The sequence below is a fragment of the Coenobita brevimanus genome, chromosome 22, assembly GCF_032717465.1.
Source record: "Coenobita brevimanus isolate Jiangsu-jjx chromosome 22, ASM3271746v2, whole genome shotgun sequence".
Lineage (NCBI taxonomy): Eukaryota > Metazoa > Arthropoda > Malacostraca > Decapoda > Coenobitidae > Coenobita > Coenobita brevimanus.
The window spans coordinates 37,741,916-37,758,717 of record NC_136975.1 but is presented as its reverse complement, the minus strand read 5'-3'; the positions used below and the strand labels follow the sequence as shown (position 1 = coordinate 37,758,717).

The following is a 16,802-nucleotide window of genomic DNA, read 5'->3' as shown; positions in this document are numbered from 1 at the left end:
AGGTCCTTATCGCAGTGAAAAAAGCAAGCAAAAAATTGGTAAAGACAAATAATCATGTTAAATATCACCTTTAACTAATTTTCCATTAGTCTTCCAAAAATGAATTTATTAGTCAGAAATGATTGTTAAGTATATACAGTACTAAGGTTTGTAGCTAGGTTTATATTATCTACATGTGTTCTAATATGTTTTATTTAAACCAAGGAAAAAAATAAAATTGCTGTTGTGTTCCTATCTCATTATAGTCATTAGCTTATTTTGTCAGGGAGTGACATTATTTTTGTACTCGAAGAACGTTTTTTAAAAGCCCCAGACCGTCCGAAATGGCCCCACATACGGCCGAGACTAAACTGGGAAGCCAGGGTAGTCATCTGCATTCATTTTCTATTTATGTACGAAATTATACAGTGTGTCCGAATTCACCAAAGTTTGAGTACAAATTTGGACACTTATTACTATATTTGCTGTAATTATATATGAAACATTTTAAATTTTTTACTGCCATGATTCAATACCCTAGTGGGCCAGACCCACATACAATACTTAAGATCTTGGATTGAATTAAAAACTAGATTACATGGCACAAAAAAATGAAAAAATCGTCTGAATTCACCCCAGTTTACGGTACCATAACTATGTGAGTGGAGTGAATGGGGGGGGGGGAGAGGGGGGGGAAGACCAAGGATGAGATGGAGGGATGAGGTAGAGAGGTACCATATATAAGAGGAGGGAGAATGTGTACGGGGAAGGGCAACGAAATGGCAGGAGACTAGGCGAGATGGAGGCAATGGGGAACTTGTGAAGCTGCCTACTGCTAGAGGTCACCACTGTTAACAGCTTGTCTGCCCTCAGTACATGTTCTGTGATTTTTCTCTGTTGATGTGAGAACCTGTGTGGTAAAATACCATCATACACTATTAAGTATTGAAAAAGCTTCACAACAAAAATACTGTATAATGGAAATACTTTGTTCTTGTTTTATGTCCCCGAAAACATTGCCTGAATTTTGAAAACCTGTCACTTATATATTTTTTTTTCTGTCATTTTTAATGAAGCTGCTACAAAGCTGAGTTAATTCTTGCCTTCTGAATTGATCGATATATACTGGTACTGTAGCTTTAGCCAAGCACTTGTTTGTGTCAGTCACTCTTTTGGCAGAAATTTAACTCCTTAAACGCGGCTGTGTACAGTCGATCCCCCCCGAGTGGCGGGGTTGTATCGCCGCGGTCTGAGTACCTGTAGGAAAATATTCGCCAAAAATCAGAGATTAACCCTAGAACATTATACTTGGTATGGCAGATAGTACTTACATTCAGCTTTCTCCAGAGACAGGTGTTGAGCCTTCGTGGACTACCCAAGGACTTGTGGAGACTTGCAAAGTTGGGTAACCAAATCTTCACTTTCACACCTCCAGCAACCCGGTTTCCCCTCTACCACAGCCTCATTCTGTCACAGTAAACTTTATACTACAACGTAAAGGTAGTTAGGAATCCGTATTTGTACAATAAGCACTGAAAATAAGGCTAAAATCAACGGAGCATACGGCCGACATGCACTTTGGCGGCGGTCTTCCCGTCACTCAACAAACATTTCCATTTTCACAGCTAAAAACATGTATACTACATTATTTTCAATCATATTACTTCCCAAAAGATCACCACGGCGCACTTTTTATTCTGCCTTACGTCCGCCACTTTATTCTCGTTCCTGTCGGCTGCTTGCACTGACTGGGAAGAGCTAGAACTCGCCATAATCTCACTTTGAAAGCCTGCAGTAAACTGACGCTAAACAGGGGCAAACTGTGAGAAAAAAAGCTAGTGTTACAACTGGAGAAACAAGCGTTTCCTAATAGCATAAACTGCTTGTGAGAGGAGATCGCAGATTTACAGTTCTGAGCGCTCAGAGCGCTGCCATGTATCACAGCCAGGCTGGCCGGGCCGTGGTGGGGGGGGGGACGGGGGGAAAACGCGATATTTGGCAACAACTGAGGTCAGTAGTACAAAGGTAAAGTATGCTAGTTGTACCTAGAGGGTGGTGGTACTGAAAGACAATACCAGCTGGAGCCTGCTTGCCCGCGGTTATTCAAAATTTACTCAAATCGCAAACGTGACGATCCGCCATTCTGTCCTTTGGGCCGACCGTCGCAAATGCGACGATCCGCGTTTAAGGGGTTAATGATGTATTAAATTATTCTACATCAGCCATCTGAGCTCAGAGACTGTCCCCATTCCAAGATTTGATATGACTTACTTGATATTGGTGGTAGCGCGTTTTCCTAGGGGGATAAGTCATGATCAAATCTTGGAACGGGGGGTGTCTCTGAGTTTGTATGGCTGATGTAGAATAATTTAATTCATTATTATATTTCTCCCAAAAGAGAGACTGACAAACAAAACAAGTGTTTGGCTAAAACTACAATATAAATCGAACATTTCAGGAGGCAAGATTTAACTCGGCTTTGTAGCAAGTTCATTAAAAATGACAAAAAAATATAAGTAACAGGTTTTCAAAATTCGGGCTTCGTTTTCAGGGAAATAAAACAACGAGGGCAATTTATTCTTCCCTGTTATATTTTTGTTACGAAGCTTTTTCAATACTTCAATAGTGTAAGATAGTATTTTGCCACACAGGTTCTCACGTCAACAGAGAAAAATCACGGTAATTTAACATGTGCTCGGGACAGAAAAGCTGTTAACAGCGAGAGACAACTGGTGGCAAATGATTTCCAGAAGTCCACCATTTGTTTGTAGTCACCCCTTACAGGATTGAGGTGTTTGGGTATGGATAGATAGCTAGAATTGTGCAGATACATTTACAGTATATGATAACAATTACAGACAACAAACCTGACAAAGTACCGGTAGATCTTAAATATAAAAGCCACATTCGTTAATTCTAATTTTAGGATCGTTAGACCCTAACTTTGGCAAAGAAGGGAAAAATGGGATGTGATTTTCAGTCTCTTACAGACCAACAAGTGATGATCAGGGACAGTGCAAAGGACATGGTATGGATTTCAGCATGGAATGTAAGGGGTGCAAATGATGGTGTGAAAGAGAGAGGGATTGTCCAGGTGCTTGAGAGTGCAAAAATGGACATAGCCTATGTGGATTGACTGAGACTAAATGGAGAGGTAAGAGTGGGAATGTGGATGGGGTATATGTGCAGGAGAAGGTGAGAATGAGAGGGCAAAATAGAGTGTATGTATTGTGCAGGAGAAGGTGAGAATGAGAGGGCAAAAGAGGGTGTATGTATTGTTTTGTGCAAGAGATAGAAGGAGAATGCAAGAGAGTATGGATCAGTTGGTTCAAGGATTGTGTGGGTAAGACTGAAAGTAGATATACAAATGTGGATGATTGTGTGTGTGTATATGCACCTGTGGCGTATATTACACCACAAAGTATTGTACCTCGCATTTCACCTACACAAGTGGTTTACTTCCCTTGTGGCTTTTCTGCATTTCACCTACACGTGTGGATTCCTTCCCTTGTGGCTTTTCTGCATTTCATCTACACACGTGGTTTCCTTCCCCACCTTGTTCTCATATTTAGCATCACTACTAGTGCTGCTACCAATAGTATTCAATTTCTCATTCCTCCTTATCTGTGCAAGTGCCGCTACGGTACCAATAATATTCAATTTCTCATCCCTCCTTATCTGTACTAGTGCCGCTTCCAATGATATTCAGTTTCTCTTCCCTCCTCACCTGTACCAGTGCCGTTACCAATAAGATTCAATTTCTCTTCCCTCCTCACCGGTAGTGGTGTCTAAACCAATCAGATTTGCCTATTCAAGGACTTCGGCTTACCAGTGCTCCGCCTACTTCATTAAGGGGCATAAAACCGAGTTGGCGACCTAGCTCGCTCTCCATTGCCTTCTCAGCATCAACCGGCTGACTACCTGCCTTGCTCTCCATCTCTCCTGGTAAATCTGGACACGCGACCTAGCTCGCTATCTTTTGCCCTCTCAGCTTCACTTGGCTGACTACCTGCCTTGCTCTCCATCTCTCCTGGTAAATCTGGCCATGCAGTATGACTACGTATACAATACACGTAAACTCATCAGCTCAGCACTTCGACTCTGCACTAAATTCGGTGTTCATATTTTACTCTGTAACTCTTTATCCAATTAATTGATCTACACATGCTGTAAATGTAATTACCTTGTACAGTACTACCTTGAAGCCATGCAACAACTCTGTATTGTTCCAAGTCAATAATCACTGCCCTGTCTATTTCTTCCCAGCACATTTGTGTTTATCTGTCCTTACTATTTGAGTTGGTGTAGCCCCTAGTAAAATATTCCCATTACTAAAATGCTACAGTGGTGACTTCCTGGAGTGTTTAAAGAACATGGACACCTTGACACATATCCGTCCACCCCTTCCTACATTCACATACAGTGGGGCACCAATTTTCGCGCCTAATTGGGTCCAAAAATAATGCGCGAAAATGGAATTAGCGAAAGTTGGGGCATTGTCTTTATGGCAAAAAGGCTAATTGGTTCCTGGTTATCCTAAAGTAACATCAGATTTTCATTTTCACTTGCAATACAGTACATCAAATCACTATTGTACATTGCATTGTGAGATAAAAACAATAAAAACTGTACAGTACACATTATATGAGGAGAAACATACCACAGAGACCAGGTTGAGGTGTTTAATGGATGTTGGGGGTAAGTATCCGAGGCGCGTGGCGGGCTTATTTAGCCACGCCAGACGTATTGGCGCCACCTCTTGCTGCCTCGCTATCACCATGCTGTTTCCTCATACTACGCACTGTTGATTCTGGGATGTTAAATATACGGCAGATTTCACTGTTTTTTGCGCCCTTGTCCATGTGCTCAACTATCTTCCCTTTCATTTCATTATTATACTGCCATTTCTTCACTCCAACACGATACTCTCTTTTAGCCTTGGCCTTTCCTCCCGACTTTGAATGTCCCGGCCACTTTTTATCACCACCACTGCCTCCCGGCCCTCCCCCCACACCACCAGGCTCTCCCCCCACACCACCAGGCCCTTTCCCCACACTACCAGGTATAGTAGAGGCCATTGAACCGTGAGAATCCAGCACAATGGAGCTAGCACGCTTGTACACAATGGCGGGAATGGGTGGACAGAGTGTTGACATGACGTCATTCAAGGTGGCGATGGGTTGCGGGCGGGCGGTGCAGGAAATTCAAAGTTCAAAATATTGTCCCAAACCCAAAATTTGTGCGCGAAAATCAATTTTTTTCAAGCGAAAGTGGAAGATAGGGAATATTTGGTGCATGCTGCGAAAGTGGATTCCGCGAATCCTGCTGTAGCGAAAGTTGGTGCACTACTGTATGATATTAATGCATGGTTTACACAAGTTGATGCCGTGTGACCTAAAGATACCAATGATGATGAATTCAAAGCAATTGTCTGCACTCTCCCAACTCAAGTAGCTGGCCTTGTGCAGGACGTACTGCTGACACCACCTACAGAACACAAATACAAAACCCTGAAGGAGAGTCTGCTGCGGGCCCTGGGCAGATCAAAGCAAGAGCCTGCTGCGGGCCCTGGGCAGATCAAAGCAAGCACTGTTAACCTGTACAATCCTGTCGTCGGCATGGTGCCGACAGTAAAAAAAAAAATCTCACTTAATCCCACAGACATGATGGTGCCGACAGCAAAATTCGAGCCCTGTAGCATCTCAGATTGCTTCAGTCTAGCTAATTTTTTGCTAAGGAGTACCTTAACGAACTCAGTGCCCAAGCACTTGTAGCACTGAGTTAGGTTTTGGGTGGGTGGGTAACATCAGTTGGCCACTGTCTGTCATAGCGTTAGGATGTCGCGAAAAAGTATCTGGGATTGGGTGAGTATAAAATTGCAAAAATGCCTGGGATGGTATGGGTTAATGGAGCTCGATGCAATTTGCTCCCAACAGCAATTCCCCTCGGCCTTCCTTGTTCACATTCACGCCACTCTCACAGGAGCTGGGACCACCTTCTTAGATGAACTTCTCCGACACCGACTCCTCCAGCTCATGCCACCAGACTTCTGACTCCACCTAGCAGCCCTGGGTGACACCACCAACTGGGTCCAAGTGTGCGTGGCTTGTCAGTCAGCAAAAGTGCATCACCACACCAAGACACCACTTCAACCGCTACCCACACCGTGCGTTTCCATACGGTCCACATTGACATCCTCGTCCCCTTCCCTGAATCTAGGGGTAACCGCTGTATCTTAACGTGCATAGATAGAGCGACAAGGTGGGTCGAGGCCACGCCCTTGCTGGATGCTACAACTGACCGTGTGGCATATCACTTCCTGGCGTCCTGGTCACTCGTTTTGGTGTCCCACAGGTGATCATCACAGACCAAGGCCCCCAGTTCGAATCTCAGGCCTAGTGAGACCTAATGGACTTCCTGGGTGCTAAACGCCACAGAGCCTCTGCGTATCACCCTCAAGCAAACGAGATGATTGAGCGCTGCCATCTTCACCTGAAGGAAGCACTGAGGGCACTTCCCCAACCAGTGAATTGGGTGGCCGCACGGCCAATCATCCTCCTAAACTTGATGGTTACGGAGAAGGAGGACATCGGTAATTCCCCGGCGAAGCTAACGTATAGGGAAGACTTGTGGCTGCCGGGGCAGTTCGCTTCGCAACCATGCATGCTGGCCCTGGTTTTCATCCCAGAACTCCAGCAGGCAATGCAGGCACTACGACCAGTCCCCCCTCGTTCTTGCCAGCACCAGACACCTTTCATCCCCCACTCTCTACCAGACGCCGAACAAGTCTTCGTTAGGAGGGGTCACTGCACTTCACCACTCCAAACCCCATATGAAGGGCCATAACCTATGATCACAAACTCAGACAAAACAGTCATAATGTACAAACACGGGAAATCATCCACAATCTCTGCAGACAGAGTCAGACCAGCCTTACCCCAAACCCAGTCACAGCCAACACTTCCATTGTCATCTCCCAACCTTGCCAGCCCACTAACCACACACACACACCCTACACCTCATACCCCGGCACCAACACCTACAGGCACCACTCACACACAAACACCTCCCATTCCCTTTGTCAGTTTGTACCCTCCACTCCCTGTCATTACCACACACCGACTCAGTCATCATACAGTACAGCAAACAACTACCACTGACGGAGAAACTCCCTCACTACCACCCACACTACCGTCCATAAACCCTACCTCGAGCACTGACCTTACACCTAATCCGCCCTCTCCATCAGCCTCATGTGATCCTGCCTCCCACATTACTCCCCCAGCTCCCACCCCTTACCCAGTCCTTACCCCTAACCCACCCTCTCCTTCAACCTCTGATGATCCTACCCCATACACTTTCCCCCCCAGTCCCCACCCCTCCCCCAGTCAATACCCCTCATCCCTTAACATCCTTCATTCCCGAAATCCCTCCAACAGTCACCACAACCCTACAGACTACATCAACAACTACCACATTTACCTACACACAATCAGGCCATCTCAGCAAACCACCACAATTTTACTATCTATCTATCTATAGCCCGACGCCCTAATCCCGCAAAGGGTGGCCGCAGACAAAACGCCTCCAAGTCGCTCTGTCATCCACCATTTGACTACCCTCCCCCAACTCACCCCCCCCTCCCACATATACCTCTCAACTCCATCCCTCCACCTCATCCTCGGGCTACCCCTCCCTCTCCCTCCCTCCACCTCACCTACATACACCCTCTTAGTCAGTCTTTCATTCTCCATTCTCTCCATATGCCTAAACCACCTCAGTGTATCTCTCCTAATCTTCTCAACCACATCCACCACACAATGTTCCTTCACTTCTTCATTCGTCAACCTGTCCTTCCATGTCACTCCACATGCTCCTCTCAAGTAAATAATTTCCACTGCTCTCACTCTTGACTTGTTCCCCTCTTGCAAGGTCCATGCCTCGCATCCATACGTCAGGGTAGGGACCACAATACTATCATGCAGTGACTTCTTAACTTCCATACTCACCTCCCTATTTCTCATCACTGCTTTCAGTGAACCAACAACCTTTCTTCCCTGCTGTACACTTTCACGCACTTCATCCCCCAAAGTTCCATCCTTGCTCATCACATTCTCCATATCCTCACCATCCAACCTCACTGTACATTCTGTGACTTCTATCTATCTATCTATCTATTGCCAGACACCTCAATCCCGTTTGGGGTGGCCACAAACAAATTGCCTCCAAGTCGCCCTGTCCCCCGCCATTTCACTGCCCTGCTTCCAACTCACCCCCCCCTCTCTCATATACCTCTCCACCCCATCCCTCCATCTCATCCTCGGCCTCCCCCTCCCTCTTCCCCCCTCCACCTCACTCACATCCACTCTCTTCGTCAGTCGTTCACCCTCCATCCTCTCCACATGGCCAAACCACCTCAGTGTGTTCCTCATAACGCTTCCTATCACATCCACATCAACACCACAACGCTCCTTTATATCCTGATTCGTCAGCCTCTCTCTCCACGTGACTCCACAGGCTCCTCTTAAATAACTCATTTCCACTGCTCTCACTCTTGACTTGTGTCCTTCCAACAATGTCCAAGCTTCACTTCCGTACGTTAGAGTTGGTGTCACAATACTGTCATGTAGTAACTTTTTCACTTCCATGCTCACTTCCTTGTTTCTTATCACTGCTTTCAAAGAACCAGCAACCTTTCTTCCCTGCTGTACCCTTTCAAGCACTTCACCCTCCAAACCTCCATCCTTACTCATCACACTACCCAAGTACTTAAACGTACTCACATTTTCCAATTCCTCACCATCCAACCTCGCTGTACATTCACTAACTTCACCTTTCTCAAAGACCATCACTTTACTCTTCCCTACATTCACCTTTAGATTCCGTTTCTTACACACTCTCTCAAACTCATCCACCAAGCCTTGCAGCTCCCCTTCATCTTCACTCAACAACACAGTATCATCTGCAAACAACAGTACAGGGAGTTTCCAAACACTATCCTCTCTCACCAGGGCCACTCCAACATCCACTACCCTACCTTGTACCTCTTTTATTACCCCATCCATGTACAGATTAAACAACCATGGAGACATGACACATCCCTGTTTCAAACCAACTTTCAAAGAGAAAAATTCACTTAGTTCACCATCCAAACGCACTGCAGCCTTCGCACCATCGTACATACTCTTCACAGCATTCAACAACTTCCCATCTACTCCATATATCCTTAACACTTTCCACAATCCTTGTCTATCCACCCTGTCATATGCTTTCTCCAAATCCATGAAAGCCGCATACAACTTCTTTCCCTTCTCTAGAAACTTTTCCACTAAAGATCTAAGAATGAATATCTGATCTACACAACCTCTTCCCTTCCTAAAGCCTCCCTGTTCTTCTCCAACTAATTTCTCTGTTCTTTCTCTAAGTCTGTCTATAAGTATCCTACCATACACTTTTCCTATTATACTAAGAAGACAAATGCCCCTATGATTACCACACAATTCTTTTTCCCCTTTTCCTTTGTACAAGGGAATAATTATACCTGACTTCCAATCCTCCGGGACTCTACCTTCCTCCCAGGCCAAGCTGCACATCTTCCACATCCATTCTACTACTGTCTCTCCCCCATGCTTCAGCATTTCACCACACACTCCATCAATTCCTGGGGCTTTCCCCGATTTAACTTTCTTCATTGCTTCCACAACTTCTATCCTACTGATTTCTTCCTGTCTTCTCACCTCCCTCCTTCTCCCAGCCATTCCCCAGCCACTTATACTTGCATTACTTCCATCCTCTACGTTCAACAATTCCTTAAAGTGTTCTCACCATCTGTTCACTTTTTCTCCCTTCTCCACAAGTAATCTACCATTTTTATCTTTCTGTCCCCTGCTAACTTCACTTCCACCCTGTCTTACTCTTTTCACTTCTCTCCAGAACATTTTCTTACAGTCCCTCCACTTTACACTCAAATTCCTTCCAAATTCCTCATCCACTCTCTTCTTACTCTGTCTTACTAATCTTTTCACCTCTCTCTTTCTTTCCACATATAACTCTCTCTTCCGCCTCTCAACTTCTTCCACGCCCCTATTTCTCATCCATTCATTGTATGCTTTCTTCTTTTGTGCCACAGCCTGTTTCACCTCTTCAGTCCACCACGCTGTTCCTTGCACCCCGCTCCGTCTTCTCTTCCTTCCACACACCACATCACATGCTGCACATATTTCTTCTGTAAATATCTTACACACACCTTCCACGTCTCCCATCTGCTCCAATTCATATGTGCCCAATCGTTCCTCCACTTCTCTCTTATACTCTGCCTTTTTCTCATCCTCTTGTAACCTTTCCATTCTCCTTGCAACTACTCCTTCCTCTCGTCTTTCCCTTCTTCTATTCCTCCATCTTACTTGCATTCTAATTCTGGCCACCACCAAGTAGTGGTCAGAAAGTCCACTCCCCCAACCTCTATACACTCTTGCATCCTTTACACATCTTCGCATCCTTTCATCCACACACACATAATCAATCATTGCCTTCCTTTCATTCAGTTCACCACCCACCCTTCTCATCTCTCGCCATGTATACCTGTGGATCATTTTATGCCTGAAGAGGGTATTGGTTATCACCAACCCCCTCCCAGCACAAATGTCCACTAACGCACTCCCATTCTCATCTATCTCAGCAGGCACACCCCACTCACCAACTATTCCATCCACCTTCACATTCCCAACTTTACCATTCATATCACCAATCTAAAACACTCTCTCATTCCTTCCAAATTTTTCCATGCACACTTCAACATTTGTCCAGAACTCTTCTCTCACTCTTCTAGCACAGTCTTGTGTTGGTGCATACACACACACAATCGCCCACATTTGTATTCCAACTTTCAACTTTACCCACAGAATCCCTGACCCAACTGATCCATACTGTCTTATGCTTCTCTTCCATCTTTTACTCACAACTATACATACTCCTTCCTTTGCCCTCTCATTCTCACCTACTCCTGCACATATACCCCATCCATACTCCCATTCTCTCACACTTTCTCCTCTCCATTTTGTTTCAGTTATTCCACATACATCCACTTTCGCACCCTCAAGCACCTGGACAATCTCTCTCTCTTTCACCTCATCATTTGCTCCTCTCACATTCCATGTACTCATTACCAAGTCCTTTGTCCAGTCCTGGGTCGTCAACGTTTGGTCAGTCCTTGTCCGAGGCTTCTTGTTTGTTTTTTTAGTTAGTTGTTTTCCGGGGAGGGGCACTAACCCTCCGCCAACCCTTTTAGTCGCCTTTTACGACAAGCAGGGATACTGGGGGAGTATTCTTGAAAACCCCCCTACCCCCTCTCAAACACCATAACTTTACTTTTGTTTACATTAACTTTCAGCTTCCTCCTCCTACACACTGTCCCAAATTCATTCACCAAACCCTTGCAACTCCCATTCATCTTCACTCAACAGTACTGTATCATCAGCAAACAACAACACCGGAAGCTTCCAAATCTCACCCTCATTCATTAGAGCCACCCTCACATCCACTGCCCTACCTTGCACCTCCTTTACAACCCCATCCATGTATATATTAAACAGCCATGGAGACATCACACAACCCTGTTTCAGTCCCACATTGAGATCAAAGAACTCACTCAGCTCACCATCCACTCGCACCGTAGCCCTAGCTCCTTCATACATACTCTTCACAGCACTCAACAATTTCCCCTCCACTCCATATATTCTTAATACATTCCACATACCTTTCCTATCTATTCTGTCATAAGCTTTCTCCAAGTCCATGAAGGCAGCATACACTTTCTCTCCCTTGTCTAGATACTTCTCCACTAAACATCTTAGAACAAATATCTGATCTACACACCCTTTTCCCTTCCTAAATCCCCCTTGTTCTTCTCCAACTAGCTCCTCTGTCATATGCCTAACTGTATCAGTGAGTATTCTACCATATATTTTACCAGTCACACTAAGAAGGCAAATACCCCTATGGTTACCACATACTTCTCTCTCCTCTTTTCCTTTGTATAAAGGAACAATTATACCTGATTTCCAGTCCTCTGGAACCCTTCCCCCTTCCCAAGCCAATCTACACAACTTCCATATCCACTCCACAACAATCTCACCCTGATATCTCAGCATTTCACCACACACTCCATCAATTCCTGGGGCCTTTCCCAACCTGATCTTCATTGCTTCCACTACTTCTGTCCTACTGATCTCTTCCTCCCTCCTCTCATCTCTTCTTCTCCCAGCCATTCCCCAACCACTTATACTTACACTGCTGTCACTGTCTACATTCAACAAATCCTCAAAGTGCTCCTTCTATCTCCTCAATTTCTCTCTTGTCTCTACCGACAATCAATTATTCCTATCTTTCACTCCCCTACTATTTCCCCTTTCACACTGCCTTACTTTCTTTACCTCCTTCCTAAACAATTTCTTACTCTCCCTCCATTTCACACTCAGATTCCTCCCAAACTCTTCATCCACTTTCTTCTTACTTTCCTTCACCAGTCTCTTCACCTCCCTTCTCCTGCTCACATATACCTCTCTCTTCTCTCTCTCATCTTCTCCCTTACCTCTACTTGCTAACCATTCACTATATGCCTTCTTCTTTTGTTCCACAGCTCGTTTCACCTCATCATTCCACCATGCTGTCCCTTGCACACCCTTGCATTTCCTCGTCACTCCACAAACCACCTCACACGCTGCGCCTATCTCTTCCATAAATATCTTACATACTTGTTTCACCCCTTCCATCTGCTCTAGCTCTTACCTTCCCAATCTTTCTTCCACTATGCTCTTATACTCTGCCATTTTCTCACTATCTTGTAAATTCTCCACTCTTCTCACAGGAGCTGTTTCCTCCTGTCTTCCCCTTCGTCTCCTCAACAATTTTGTTTGCAGCTTTTCTTGGCCATCACTAAGTGATGGTCCGAGACTCCATTCCCCCACCCTCTCCACACTCTTGCATCCAACACTTGTCTTCTCATTCACTCATTCACACACACGTAGTCTATCATTGCCTTTCGTTCAACAAGCTCACCATCCATCCTCCTCATTACTCTCCATGTATACCGTCATAATCTAATAGCAAAAACCGCGGACACTCCATTTCGTCACACACCTACGTTTCATTCGTACTGTACAGAATATTTTTTGTGTGTTCACATACAATGGCTCAATTGTAAAGGCGGGCACAAATCGCTCATTCATTTGCTCATAATAGCTAAGCACCAGTCAAATTCTCTTGCAGAAATTTATGCCCGGCTTCTGTTTCTTAGTTTATAGTCATCTCCCCCCCCCCCCATTTAGTGCTTTGAAAACTGTATTTATATATTTTTGTACCTTGTGCCCTTTTATTTTTTATTTTTTTTTTATTTATTTATTTATTTTTTTTTTGCCATAAATCAGAGGGGGAGTGCTGTGGCGTTTTTTGCACCACAAAGTATTGTACCTTGCATTTCACCTACACACGTGGTTTCCTTCCGTCGTGGCATTTCTGCATTTCACCTACACGTGGTTTCCTTCCCTCGTGGCTTTTCCCCACCTTGTTCTCGTACTTAGCATTGCTACTAGTTCCGCTACCGATAGTATTCAATTTCTCATTCCTCCTCATTTTTGCTAGTGCCGCTACCAATAATATACAATTTCTCATCCCTCCTCATCTGTACTAGTGCTGCTTCCAGTAATATTCAGTTTCTCTTCCCTCCTCACCTGTACCATTCCCACTACCAATAATATTCAATTTCACTTCTCTCCTCACCTGTAGTTGTGCCTAAACCTGTCAGATATGCCTATTCACGCGACCTAGGCATACCGGTGCTCCACCTACCTCATTAAGGGGCATAAAATTGAGCGGGCGACTCGCTTTCCTGTGCTAGGGTGAGAAGTGGTTGGAAGAAGTTCAGGGAGCTCTTGCCTCTCATGACATTGAGAGGGCTCTCCCTACGTGCTAAGGGGTCTTTGTATGCAGCATGTGTTAGGAGTGTAATGCTGTATGGCAGTGAGAGCTGGGCAGTGAAGGAGGAAGATATTCGCCGGCTCAGACGTACAGAAACGACAATGATTAGGTGGATGTGCAGTGCGTCCCTGCGTCCAAGGCCTGGAGGGGCTGGGTTTACAATGGAAGAGTTGAGAGGTAGGATGGGACTGGAGTGTATTGGTGTTGTGATGAGGAGAGGTAGATTGAGGTGGTTTGGACATGTGGAGAGGATGGGGGATGATAATTGGGTGAGGAAGGTGAGAAGTGTTAATATTGGGGGTGGGGTTATGAGGGGTAGACCGAGAAAGACATGGGACGAGGTCATTAAGTGTGACCTTAGGGTTAAGGGATTGAACAGGGAGGCTGCAATGGATCGTGCAGCGTGGAGAGCCGCCATTAGGTGACCAAGGCCGACACATGCAAGCATGTTGGAGCCTTTAAAAACGAAAGCGAACAAAAACTATGACTACCTGCCTTGCTCTCCGTTTCTCCTGGTAAATCTGGCCGCGTGGTGCGACTTTACATATACAGTACACATAAACTCATCAGCTCAGCACTCTGGCTCCACACTAAATTCTATCTATCTGTCTATTGCCAGACGCCTCAATCCCGTTTGGGGTGGCCACAAACAAATTGCCTCCAAGTCGCCCTGTCCCCCGCCATTTCACTGCCCTGCTCCCAACTCTCACCCCCCTCTCTCATATACCTCTCCACCCCATCCCTCCATCTCATCCTCGGCCTCCCCCTCCCTCTTCCCCCCTCCACCTCACTCACATACACTCTCTTCATCAGTCTTTCACCCTCTATGCTCTCCACATGGCCAAACCACCTCAGTGTGTTCCTCATAACGCTTCCTATCACATCCACATCAACACCACAACGCTTCTTTATATCCTCATTTGTCAGCCTCTCTCTCCATGTGACTCCACATGCTCCTCTTAAAAAACTCATTTCCACTGCTCTCACTCTTGACTTGTGTCCTTCCAACAACGTCCAACCTTCACTTCCGTACGTTAGAGTTGGTATCACAATACTGTCATGTGGTGGGTTAGTGCCCCACCCCGTAAAAAGAACTAACTAAAAAAGCAAATAAAGCGCCTCGGACCCGGACGGACCATACGTTGACGACTAAGGAACGGACAAAGGACATTCTGAGAGTCGGAACGTGGAATGTGAGAGGAGTGAATGATGAAGTGAAAGAGAGAGAGATTGTCCAGGTGCTTGAGGATGCAAAAGTGGATATATGTGGATTGACTGAAACTAAATGGAAAAGGTGAAAGGATGAGAGAATGGGAATACGGTGTAGGTATATGTGCGGGAGTCAGTGAGAATGAGAGGGCAAGAGAGGGAGTATGTCTGATGATAAGCAAGAAGTGGAAGGAGAATACAAGAGAGTATGGAACAGTGGGTGCAAGGATTGTATGGGTGAGGATGAAAGTAGGTATACAAGCATGGGCGATTGTATGTGTGTATGCTCCAACAGAGGATCGAGTGGCAAGAGTGAAAGATGAGTTTTGGGCGAGAGTAGAAGCATGTATGGACAAGTTTGAGAGGAGTGAGAGAGTGCTGTTGATTGGAGACATGAATGGCAAAGTCGGGAATGTACGAGTGGATGGAGTGGTTGGTCAGTGGGGTGTGCCAGCGGAAGTAGATGGGAATGGTAGTGCTTTGGTGGACATCTGTGCTGGTAAGGGGTTGGCAATAGCCAACACCTACTTTCGTCATAAGATGATCCACCGGTATACGTGGAGAGTAATGAGGAGGATGGATGGTGAACTTGTTGAACGAAAGGCAATGATAGACTACGTGTGTGTGGATGAGCGAATGAGAAGACAAGTGTTGAATGCAAGGGTGTGGAGAGGGTGGGGGAATGGAGTCTCGGACCATCACTTAGTGATGGCCAAGGTAGAGCTGCAAAGAAAGTGGTTGAGGAGGCGAAGGGGAAGACAGGAGGAAGCAGCTCCTGTGAGAAGAGTGGAGAAATTGCAAGATAGTGAGAAGAGGACAGAATATAAGAGCATAGTGGAAGAAAGATTGGGAAGGTATGAGCTAGAGCAGATGGAAGGGGTGGAAGACGTATGTAAGATATTCACGGAAGAGATAAGCGCAGCGTGTGAGGCGGTTTGTGGAGTGAGGAGGAGATGCAAGGGTGTGCAAGGGACAGCATGGTGGAATGATGAGGTGAAACGAGCTGTGGAACAAAAGAAGAAGGCATATGGTGAATGGTTGGCGAGTAGAGGTAGGGGAGAAGATGAGAGAGAGAAGAGAGAGGTATATGTGAGCAGGAGAAGGGAGGTTAAGAGACTGGTGAAGGAGAGTAAGAAGAAAGTGGATGAAGAGTTTGGGAGGAATCTGAGTGTGAAATGGAGGGAGAGTAAGAAATTGTTTTGGAAGGAGGTAAAGAAAGTAAGGCAGTGTGAAAGGGGAAATAGTAGGGGAGTGAAAGATAGGAATAATAGATTGTTGGTGGAGAAGAGAGAAATTGAGGAGATGGAAGGAGCACTTTGAGGATTTGTTGAATGTAGAGAGTGAGAGCAGTGTGAGTATAAGTGGTTGGGGAATTTCTGGGAGAAGAAGAGATGAGAGGAGGGAGGAAGAGATCAGTAGGTCGGAAGTAGTGGAAGCGATGAAGAAGATTAAGCTGGGAATTGCCCCAGGAATTGATGGAGTGTGTGGTGAAATGCTTAGGCATGGGGGTGAGATTGTTGTGGAGTGGATATGGAAGTTGTGTAGATTGGCTTGGGAAGAGGGAAGGGTTCCAGAGGACTGGAAATCAGGTATAATTGTTCCTCTGTACAAAGGAAAAGGGGAGAGAGAAGTATGTGGTA

General features: G+C 45.5%; 1 long non-coding RNA gene across 1 annotated transcript in view; it reads left to right on the top strand.

The window, feature by feature from the left end:
• LOC145392383 (uncharacterized) overlaps window positions 1-16,802 on the top strand; it is a 102,390-nt gene that overhangs the window by 14,435 nt on the left and 71,153 nt on the right. The window lies entirely within an intron of this gene.